This window comes from Candoia aspera, chromosome 8 (assembly GCF_035149785.1).
Source record: "Candoia aspera isolate rCanAsp1 chromosome 8, rCanAsp1.hap2, whole genome shotgun sequence".
Taxonomy (NCBI): Eukaryota; Metazoa; Chordata; class Lepidosauria; order Squamata; family Boidae; genus Candoia; species Candoia aspera.
In genome coordinates, this window is record NC_086160.1 from 40,912,035 (window position 1) to 40,924,442 (window position 12,408).

Below are 12,408 nucleotides of genomic sequence, written 5' to 3' on the forward strand. Positions count from 1 at the left end.
CTCTCACAGAACCCTGGGGCTCCATGGAACCCTGGTTGAGAAACCCTACTCTAGAGCAAGCTTTCTCAAGCTGGCAGCTTGAAGATGGATGGAATTCTGGGAGTTGAAGTCCACACAGCTTAGAGTTGCCAAGGTTGAGGAACCCTGTGATAGAGAAAGAGAGCCATGCAGAGGGAGCCCCTGCCACGCAGTTTGCTCATTCTCTCACTGCTTTGTGAGAAAGCAAGGATGCTCAGTACAGCCATGCTGTGCAGAGAGAAAGCTCAGGCAAACAATTAAGCAATGATTGACTGTCCTTCCATGACAGTCTCTAAGCCATATCAAGCACGTTGGAGAAAAACGTTCATAACTATTCTCAGTAGCCAGGTTTAAAAACAGTATGTCTCCGGTATCTCTTGAAAGTGCTATAAATTGTTAGTTCTCTACTGTAGTTGAGATGCCTTCATGTTTCAATGGTGCTTTTGTTGTTCTTGCTTTACAACGTACATTACATATAAAGTTACCTAGAAAATGTTGGCAATAGAAGAGGAAGAAAATATGTGTCAATAAAAGAAGGAAAGCAAGACCAAATGGGCCCCTGAAGGTAAAATATAAGAGGAGCCAGTGTCATCAAACACCCAAAGGCCACATCGTCACATCTGCTGTGAGACAAGATGGAGTGAACTGTTGAAAATTAACAAGCTGGTTAATCTATCACAATGGTTTCAAATATACAGAGAAATTTATTTTATCTTTTCTCCAGGAAATTGCCAACCAGCAAATGTTTTTTACTGGTGTATTTAGGAGGAATGACAACAATTTCACCCTATGATCAAACTTTGATATTACCAAAATGAGAAAAAAAAAGAGGCTCCTGAATTAACTTTGTCTTTTACTTTGGTTTTATATAATTTAATACTCTGTATTATAATGATAATGGTGAAATGTTATTGAATTATAGACAAAACAATTGTCAAGGTAGTTGTTTATATCATTGTTCATATCATTGTTCATATCATATTATATCAGATATATTACATCCCAATGTATTTCTATCCCATTTTAGGGTGTTGATTTTCAGATGTAAACCTTAAGCCACATAAAGGAAAGTTACTTAAAATGCAAGTTAGCACATTCAGATATGCTTCTTATATTTCATGTTTCTTCCATATCTACCAATGTGCAGTATTCGATCTAAAATATGGGCTGCCAAGAGACATAACCAAATATATTTACTGACCAAGCTATATGTCTTGATTTTTATCACAGTGGCAAGTGTGATCAAGACCCCAAAGGAATAAAAGTGACTTAGCTGTTACTTACTGACTACCGCTGGCATGAAGCGTTTCTTCTATAAGTTAGTATTCAATAGATTAAACTGAATTTTCTCTTTAATATTAGAATATATATGTCACTGCTAGAAAGTGTTTAGAATGAATGCAGGTCTCAGTATTATGCTAGGGAAATTTATTTGCAGTAGCACCTGCAATCATCCATTAAATTCACTTATATTTACTTAATGACAGGAAGATCTTCCTAATTACACTGGGGACACGTAATAGCCATCAAAATACCACTAACCACAGCAAGGTGCTTATTTATAATATAAATTATTTAGAGGCATTTACCATTCATGATATAACTCTAGTATATGCAAATCTCATTTCTAGTGGTCACAGTCTGTTTGGCAAGATATAGACAATTACTATCACTAATGAGCAACTAAATTACAATTTAGATATTTAAGTACAATTACAAACAAAGTAAATTGTTTACAAGAGCCAAATACTACCCTGAATTAAAGAATAACCTGAATTTACAAACAAACATAATTGTTAAATACAGTGTAATCATAATAAATTAAAATGGAAAATTAAGGCCATAATACCCAATTTGTAACAGTTTAAGTGTTTGGCAGATAATTCATTAAGTCAATAATATTAAGACATTTATTTTTCCCCATAGAACATAAGGGACTGCTTGCATATCTAACGTAGTCACTATTAGCTTTTATCATAAATTAAGTTGGAACAGAACAAAGCCAGGCACCAAAACAACATTTTCTTCCACACCCTGCACAGTTGCAAAACTGCACACAATGTAATATTAATTTAAGGCAATGGGCTAGAAACCAGGAGGCTGTGCGTTCTAGTCCCGCCTGAGGCATGAAAGCTGGCTGGATGACTTTGGCCCAGTCATTTTCGCTCAGCCCAACTCACCTCACAGGGTTGTTGTGGGAAATAGGAGAAGGAAGGAGCATTAGGTAAAATAGGAGGAGGAAGGAGCATTAGGTATTAGCTGCCTTGAGTTACTTATACAAATAATAAAGGCAGGATAAAAAATCTAAAAAAAAATGGAAGCTTGTCTGATCTTGAGAAGTTATCAGGTCAGATTTCTGAGTAAATTTGAACAATGCACTCTACTCGCATAAACTGTTTCTGGCTTCACAACCTGAGCAAAGATTGTTTTCAACCCAAAGTTTGTTCTGGTTGTTTTTTGTAGCTTGCTTAGTTTTGAACCTTCTGCTTCTCTTGGTCTTGACAATTCTCATTCTCCCTCAGACCAATCAGTGGCAGCTTTTCAGCTTATATTATGTACAGAAAGCAGTTATCTGCCATCTTTAACAATAACGTAAGTACACTACAGTTTTAAGCCTGCTATTATTACATAAAAGCAAGAGACCATTAAATAGCTATAAAATATAAAGTTTCCTTTGTGTCAAGGTAGGTTCCTAGTAACTTCACAGATACATCCATCCATGTAATGGAGTTTTTAAATGTTAATAAAAAAACTCCAAGCAGCTAACAACAATCTTGCAGAGTAGAAGCGTGGACCAAAAAAAGAGAACTTGCACATCAAGCTTAATTATGTTCAGAAATAACTTCAGTTAGATGAAGAAAAGTAGAGGTAGTGTCCTAATAGCCAGGAACCACGCTGAGACAAGGAATAGGTCTCTAGTGTTTATTACGGCTACATAACAGAAAATCCTAACAAACTGAAGAAGCGTGGGGAAAACCCAGACACATAAACCCCAAAGGCTAAGGCAGGCCCGATCTGTGTCTCTTTGAATGGCTACCTAATTCCTCAGTACTACGCATGTGCTTTACAGCCTGGATGGGAGCCCCCTGCTCGCCATCCTTACTCATGACAGGTAGCTTACTTTATTCAGCAGATCGGGTTACAGGTAGGTTCATAGTAGAAAGGCACTTCATCCCTTATTATTTGTAGACACTTTCTATGTGGAATAGAAAGTCTGTGTGCAAGCAAGATGGTAGGGGGAAGGCTGCAAGCCTGCAGCCCTCCCCCTTGCATGTCTGCCCACGAGGTAAAGATGGAGACTGTTAAATTTCCCAGACCAAGAAGGAGGAGGAGGAGGAAATCAGGTGACCCATGTGACTTCCCACAAGCACAATAGAGACAGCCTAGCAGATAAGCCCTCTTACTATGCTTGTGAGACAATGCTGAGTTGACCCCTGATAATGCCAATACCATGTAGCTTCATTAGCAACAGTATAGAAAAGATTTGCTATTGCCTATGTTCAAGATGCTTTTTCAACTTTCCAATCTAGTCTACATCCCTGGTATTTCCTGGCATTCTCTCATCAAAATAATGAGTGGGGCCAACCCTATTTTGACATCAGCTAAGGTTATCTAGATGTTGCTTCCTAGCAGGGGGTTAAAAACTAGTAAATAATTATCCATCCTACAGACATTGATCCTGGTCCAGATAGTAACTGTATTTATAAGCAGAAAGTCCTTGATCTGGATCTGCAGTGATAGATCTGGGGACTTACTATTGTAACAGGGGCCTCTGTAGCAGAGGAATATGACTTTTGTTCTCTCTATCTGCTACCAACTTGTGCTTGCTTTCTCTAAGCTGAGAAATGCCAACCTCAAGCCCCAAAAGTGAATGTGGTAGGAGATGGATATGGCACATTATTGTAAGAAATTTGGTTCTGAATAATTCAAAATATAATTCATCCACATCATACAACCTGGAAAAAGAGTTAGAATATCTATTTGGCTTGGTTAAATAGAATTTTATCCACAACAGAAAGAAGAAAAGGAAGGAAATAGATGCATACTACTCTTCATCTGCTTTTCTGTCTTGCCAGGCCACAGTCTGAACACAGTCTGTGCTGAACAGCTGGCCAGTGTCTTCACAGACATATTTCTTTGCATCAGGCTGTGGTCCCAGTATGCTTTAAGACTGCAACCATTATACCTGTGCCTAAAAAATCTACGATTGCATGTCTCAGTGGTTATCATCTGATAGCAGTCACTCCCATTGTGATGAAATGTTTTGAGAGGCTGGTAAAGAACCATATTGTTTCCAGACTCCATCGTTTGATCCACTTCAGTTTGCTTATCGGCGGAACCGCTCCGTAGAGGATGCAATCTCCTTTGTTCTTCATTCAAGTTTGCTACATCTAGAGGTGAACAGTTATGTGCAACTGCTGTTTGTTGATTTCAGCTCAGCATTCAATACAATTGTTCCCCAGCATTTGGTGGACGAACTGGGATCTCTGGATTTCAGTACTCCTTTGTGTAATTGACTACTTGACTTCCTTACTGAGAGTTCTCAGTCTGTGTGAGTTGAAAACAATATCTCTAGCTCTATTTCTTTGAGCATCGGCTCCCCACAGGGCTGTGTCCTGAGCCCATTCTTGTTCACCCTGATGACCCATGACTGCTGTGCCAGGCTTACCACCAGTTCCGTTGTGAAATATGCAGATGATACAACGGTGGTGGGTCTTATTAGGGATGACAATGAGTGGGCTTATAGGGAGGAGGTGGAGGGTTTGGTGGAGTGGTGTAATATAAATAGCCTGGTTCTAAATGTGGAAAAAACCAAGGAAATGATTATTGACTTCAGGAAGAACCAGCTTAGCCACTCTCCACTCTTTATTAATGACATACAATAGCTGTGGATTCAGTTAGTAGCATTAGATTCCTGGGGGTGCAGATAACAAATAGTCTGACTTGGTCTCTTAATACCACATTTTTGGTAAAACAAACACAGCAGTGTTTGCATTTTTTGCACTGGATGAGGAAACTACATCTTCCATCTCCCATCCTCCTTACTTTCTACAGAGGCACTATAGAGAGTGTACTGACCAATTGTATTTCCATCTGGTTTGGAGGCTGTAGTGCCTCCGATAGGAAGTCCGTGCAGAGGGTGGTGAGGGCAGCAGAGAGGATAACTGGGATCTCACTGCCTCTCATCCATGACATAGCACACACACACTGTCTGTCCAGAGCTCGGAATATCGTCAGTGACTCCTCCCATCCTCATCATGGCCTGTTTTTTTTTATTACCCTCTGGGAAAAGGTTCCGCTGCATCCGATGTAGAACAGCCAGACTGGGTAATAGCTTTGTCCCCCAGGCTATTACACTCCTGAATACTCAGTAAGTTTTTTAAGTGGAATGTGGAATGTGTAAAGAATGTATATTATATAGTAATTATGGTATTTTTAATTTAGTGTCTGATCGTGTTTGTGAGCCAGCTGCAACGAAATTTCGTTTTATTATGCACTTGGTGTATAGTGTATAGTGGAATGGCAATAAAGCTTTTCTATTCTATTCTATTCTATTCTATATCCTCAAGTCAAGAGTCATGTTATCCATGGAAGATTACCCTAAGCTAAAGACTTACTCCAAAATATATTTCATCTTCCTGCTATCCATTAATACCTTGTTCTGTCCTTTTTCACCAATATAATGCATGAAATTTCACATCTGATGCAATATTATTATTTTAAATACCACTAATAAAAAATATAAATAACAAAAATATTTTTGCCAATGTATAAATATATCGGGAAGTATTCAGCAGCATCCAGCTCAGCAGCTGCATCAGTGGATGTCAACTATTAAGTTTACTTCATTTAACTGTGCTGTCAAGTAGTCTTTCTTGTTTTGGAGTAAAGTCTATGACAGAGCTGTCAAATAATGCAGAGCTCAGTCCAAAACGAGATTCCCTTGAAATTTCAAAAACCTTAACTGCAACTTGTTCATCCATGGTATAATGAATTCCAAATTATTTGAAACTCTTAAACTATCAGTATGAAACCTGAAATATTCAGTATCTTTTCCACCTTTATTTTGCTTAAAGAGTTAAGCAAAAATAACCAAGTACATTACAAAAATTTTGTTACTTTCCCTAAACAGTTATTAATATTAAAATTGGCAGAATACAAGCTTAAGGGGCAGACTACCATCAGAAAGAAAGGATGACACCAAATAATTCAGCTAAGTAACTTAGCTGTTCTAGATTTTTAATTAATGGCTATCAGCAGTCAGTCCTAAGGTATTGAATTCTGAGTTTTTCCAAATAGTGCTTAAATTCCAACAGTTCACATTTACTTATTCTTTTGTACCTTATCTTGCAATATTTCAGATTTTTCTCCCAAGTTATTACTACTCATTATTATTTGATTCCAATTATTCATGAATAAATAATCTCTTAAGAATGGTATTTTAAGTCTGCCAAATTGTAACGGTTGCCTCGTGTCCCAATAAGGCACGGACTCACTTAGATGGGGCTAAGGATTTCCGTTTATTGAGTACAGAGTGCATACGCGCAAAAAGATGGGAATGCAGGCGTGGTTGCGGGGTACCTCGTAAATACCCGCGGTACGGACCTTGCCCTCCTCCACCCCCCATTGTCCCACAAGCTGGATCCGGATCCTTGATGGGCAATCTGGAAGCGATACCGGCCTGTTGATGGGCGATCATGATGATCATCGCTGGTCTCCTCTGTCTCCTTCCCGTGTCCGGTGCAGGTGTGTCCCCCGGGGTAATGTGGAGATGTTTAGGCAATATGTTGATGGCTCCTCTGGTCCGGGCAAAGGTGTGCCTCCTTTGTCCTTGTGATTGCTTTAGTGTTTAAGTGTTTAAGGGATTAGGATTATTCCTTCCTCCTTCCTTCCCCCTTCCTGAGAGGCATGTTCCCCATTGTGATGCATGGGTGCCTTGCAACGGGGAACATGACACAAATGCTAATTTTCCCAAATTTCCGTTTTCATCTCTTGGGCACAATTCATCATATAAGAATTGTTGTGACTGCATTCTGTTAAAATAAATGACTTTAACTTGAAAAACTTAAATTAACAGTGCAACCCTCTTTATTTTAACTGAATTCTTTGGGCCTTAGAAGGGATTTTCCTACTGATGTCAGCTCTTGAAAAACAATAATAATTAAAAATATATTGATTGAAGAGAAATTTTTAAGACTCCATGTTATTCAGATAGTTTTAAGAATACTTGCATAATTATTGTGTAAACTACTGATTTTTTAAAAATAATAAACATGCAAAACTTAGCTTGCTATGGGAAACCATGTAGCCAGTAACTGATTAGTCAGCTATACCTATAGGTAATAGCAAATCATTTATACAGTAGTTCAATTTGCACTTAAAGCTTCAGATTCTGGCTGAAAATGTATTTAGAATACCGTTTTTTCAAGCTCATCCACATGCAAAGAAAATTTACTAGCTTAGCCTGTATACTGCGCAGCTCCTGTAAATTTGTATTAATACTAGTTTTTTATTATTTTTTATTATTAAAATATGATTTTTAATTGTACAAGCCAGTAGTCATTTCAGAAGGAGATACTATTAGATGGAAAATGAGTATATTTTATCTCTTTTTGAAATCCCCAGTCTAGTTCCTTGGTATGAAGGCATTCATTATTACAGGTCTGATCTTCAGAAAGAATGATAGAATGGCAAATATTGGATTAAGGAGGTATCAGTGAAATTTGAAAGGTCAGTAATAGAAGAATGAGAATCTTTTATTAGACATTATTCTTTTGTGGTGCAGGATAAAAGAACACCAAATATATGGGAGGTATGGGAGATGAGTAGTTATTGCTGAGCGTAAGAGCAGGTTATGCTGAGCATAACAGTAGGTTTGCATAGTCATGTTTAGCTGTTAGTTAAGATTACCCTTTGTCCATTAGGATCACCCTACTAATGCTAGTGAACAATTATCAAACTTCATGGAAAAACAATGAACTGGAAGAAATATCTATTTCTGGGTTTTCTCCCACTTATGTCCAAGCAGTGGGATAAATTCTGGTTAGAATTCTCCTGAATTAATGCATGAGAGACAGTTTGGTGTAGTGGTTAAAGCACTGGACTAGAAAGTGGGAGACCGTGAGTTTTTTATTATTTTTTATTATTAAAATGATTTTTTATTATTTAGGCACGAAGGCAGCTGGGTGTCATGGTTGCCTTATTCAGAAAAAACACAGACTCACCAGCCAGGGCTAAGGATATCTGGTTTATTAAGAATAGAATGCAGACACGGAGAAAGATGGGAATGAGCACATGGCGTGCGAGGTAGCCGGTATATACCCGCGGTGTGGACTGATCCTTCCCCACCCCCCATTGTCCCAAAGTCCTGACCGACGGTGAACCCGGAGTCTCGATGCGTGATCAGGGGGCGATTCCGGAGTCTCGGGTGATCAGGGGGATTAGCGCTGATTACCTCTGTCCTCTTCCTGTGTCCGGAGCAGGTGTGTCCCCCGTGGTAATGCAGAGATGTCAGGGAGATAGGATGATGGCTTCCCGGGTCAGGGCAAAGGTATGGCTCCTTTGTCCTTTATCTGTATTGTCTTTCAGTGCTTATGGGATTAGCACTGATTCTTTCCTCCCCCCCTCCCCTTCACTGGAAAGGCATGTTCCCCATTGTGATGTATGTATACATCGCAATGGGGGACATGACATACTGCCTCCCCCAAAAAACTTCAAGGCGCCGGTTTGGAAGGATATGCTGCATCGAAGCGTGTGACTAGCCGTTGCGCTGAGACATCCCGGGCATGCACCCACTCAGGGTGGGGGAAATGTCTCCAGCGGACCAGGTACTGAAGGGTGCCCCGTAGCCTTCAGGAATCTAGGACCTCCTTTATTTCAAAGTGCTGCTGCCCATCGATCATGATGGGAGGAGGCAGGGGGGGGGTTCGTTATGCCACTTTGAGGAGGTAGCCGGTTTCAGTAAGGCACAATGGAACACCAGGTGTATGCGTTTCAAGTTGTATGGCAATTCTAACTTAAAAGTTACCGGGTTGATTATTTCCACTATTGGAAAAGGGCCAATGAACTTGGGGGCTAACTTCTTTGAGGGCTGAGGAGACTTAATGAATTTAGTGGAGAGGTAGACCTTATCTCCCACTTTGAAGTCTGGCTGCGCAGCCCTGTGGTTGTCCGCATAATGCTTGTAGGTTGCTTGGGCTTCGGAGAGAGCCAGCTGAATGATTGGCCAAACATTGGCTAGCTGAGCAGCCCAGTCATCTGGGGAACAAGGCGGGGTAGCTGGCTGTGGCAACTCCAGGATCGGGACGAAGTCTCATCCATAGACTACCCGGAAGGGGGTGTGGCCCATGCTCTGGTGCACTGCATTGTTGTATGCCACCTCAGCAAAGGGGAGTAAGTCTACCCAATTATCTTGCTGGTAGCTTATGAAGGAGCGCAAAAATTGCTCCAGGGTGGAGTTAAGGATTTCCGTAGAGCCGTCCGTGTGGGGGTGCCAAGCAGTGGACAACGCCTGCTTGGTGCCAATCAACTTCAAAAATGCTTTCCAGAATTGTGAAGTAAATTGTGTACCCCTATCTGTGACCAAGCGGGAGGGGGTACCGTATAATTTGTAAATGTGATTTAAAAAGAGGCGTGCCAGCTGTTGAGCGGAGGGAATGGAGGCGCATGGAATAAAATGGGCCTGTTTTGAAAAGTAGTCCTTAACCACCCAGATTACCATTTTCCGCTGGCTGGGTGGCAAGTCTACAATGAAATCCATCGAGATTTCCTCCCAAGGGCGGGAGGGACTTGCCACCGGCTGCAATAGTCCCTGGGGCTTACCCACTTTTCACTTGGCCATAGCACATGTAGGGCAAGCAGCGACATAATCTTTTACATCCCTCCTAAGTGTAGGCCACCAGAATTGTCGCCTTACCAGATGTAACGTTTTTACAAAGCCAAAATGCCCTGCCGTTTTGTCATCGTGAGAATGTCTCAGAACCTCTGCTTGCAATTGCTCCGGCACGTACAGGCTATTTTGTTTCTAGGCCAAATCATTTTCAAAAGAAACATTGTTTTTATTGGTTTGCAACCATGTATCCATTTTTAAGGCTTGTACGAACTGCTGTTGCAATTGCGATGAAATTGACATGCGTCTCCCTCCCCTTGCGGGCGGTTGTGCCGGAGTACGCTGCGTTCCAGTTTGGCTGCGCATGACAGCTTGGCAACCCAGCTGTGTGTCGGTCCACACAGTACCTATAATGTCTGATGCCTGACTGGCATCCTGGGGCCGCCTAGAGAGAGCGTCAGCTAAGAAGTTCGTTCTTCCCGGTATGAACTTCAGCTGAAAATTAAAGCGGCTGAAAAATTGAGCCCAGCGAACCTGCTTGGGGCTGAGACATTTCGGGGTACTGAGCGCTTCCAGGTTTTTGTGGTCCGTCCAGACCTCAAAGGGGCAAGTGGCCCCTTCCAGGAGGTGTCGCCATGCCTCTAAGGCAGCTTTGATGGCAAAAGCCTCTTTCTCCCATACATGCCATCTCTGTTCTGTTTCGGAGAACTTGCGGGAGAGGTACGCGCAGGGCTTCAGCTGATCATTTGGATCCCGCTGAAGCAAGAGCGCCCCAATTGAGAAATTGGAGGCACCTACTTGGATTACAAAGGGCTTGGTGGGGTCAGGGTGTTGTAGAACCGGTTCGGCTGTGAACAGGCTTTTGAGATGATCAAAAGCCCTTTGGCATTCAGGTGTCCAGTTAAGTAGCGCTCTCGGGTTTCGTGCCTTGCGCGTGTCTCCCAAACCCTTGGTGTGGAGTAAATTAGTTAGGGGCAAAACGATTTCCGCTAGTCCCTTGATAAACCCCCTGTAAAAATTAGAAAATCCCAGAAAACTTTGTAGTTGCCTCCTAGTGCGTGGGCGCTCCCATGCCAGGATGGCCTGGACTTTCCCAGGGTCCATTTCGATGCCCCTCTCAGAGATTCTGTAACCCAGATAATCTAGCTGAGATTCATGAAACTCGCACTTAGAGAGCTTGGCAAATAGCTCAGCTTTGCGGAGTTTCCTGAGCACCTGCTTAACCAAGCGTTCGTGCTCCTCTTCAGTCTCAGAATATATCAATACATCGTCTAAATACACAAGGACCCCCTTGAACAAGTGTTTGTGCAAGACCTCGTTGATCAATTGCATAAATACCCCTGGTGCCCCTGCCAAACCAAACAGTAATACTTTATATTGGAACGATCCCAGTGGGCAATTGAAAGCCGTCTTCCACTCATCCCCCTCCCATATGCATATGCGGAAATAGGCTTCTCGCAAGTCCAGTTTGGAGAATATTTTCCCCTTTGCCAGATGTGCTAATATGTCTTTGATTAGGGGAAAGGGATATTTGTTTGATATGGAAACCGAATTCAATCCGTGGTAGTCCGTACAGAGTCTTAATGTCCCATCCTTTTTTTCTCTGAACAACACTGGGGCTCCAACTGGCGAGTTTGCGGGCTCGATGAAGCCTCGTGCTAAGTTCTTGTCCACAAACTCCTGCAATGCTGCCAGTTCTTTCTGGGTCAGTGCGTAAATTTTGGGCTTTGGCAAGGGTGTGTTGGGGACCAGTTCTATCGCACAGTCAGTCTTTCTGTGGGGTGGGAGTTTGTCTGCTTCGTTCTCCCCGAACACATCTGCAAACTCAGTGTACTTGTCCGGCAAGCCTTCCAGGGCCGCTGCAGCCAGATGTGTGGTTGTAGATGCCGCCCTCCCCACCGCAGCACAGGGAATTCGGTCCCCTGTAGGTGCTTGGTAGAAGCCATCTGCAAACGTGATCGTCCTGGTTTCCCAATTTATGTATGGGTTCCTTCGTACCAGCCACGGAATGCCTAAGATGATTAAAGGGTGGCCCACCGGTGCCATGACAAATTTCAGTCTCTCCCGGTGGCTGCCTAACTGCAGCGCCACTTCTCCGGTGAATTGGGTGACCGGGCCCCCTCCCGCTGCCGAACCATCCAATTGCGTGAACACTATGTGGTGCTGAAGTGGAAAGCAGGGGAGATTTAAATCGGCAACCATGTCCGGGTGCATTAGGCACCTAGAACAGCCCGAGTCTATTAGGGCCCAGACTTCAACCGACTTCTCAGTAGAACCTAACTTAACTTTTACGTACAGGGTGGGACAGTTGGCACTCACCCAGACGTCGCTGCGCCCATTCTCCTCCTCTACCTGCCCTCTGGCACTTCTCAGGGCAGGTGGCTGGCGTTTCCCACCGGTTCTTCCTGGTCGTTCTCTTCCTCTTCACTGGAGTAAGGTAGTTCTTTTGCTCTGATCTCTCCCCTGGCCGCTGGCATCTTTTTGGGCCCTACGGGTGGTTTGCCCAGCGTTTTTCCTGGCCTGTCAACTACCTTTGTTTTCGGGCACGCCGCCGCTTTGTG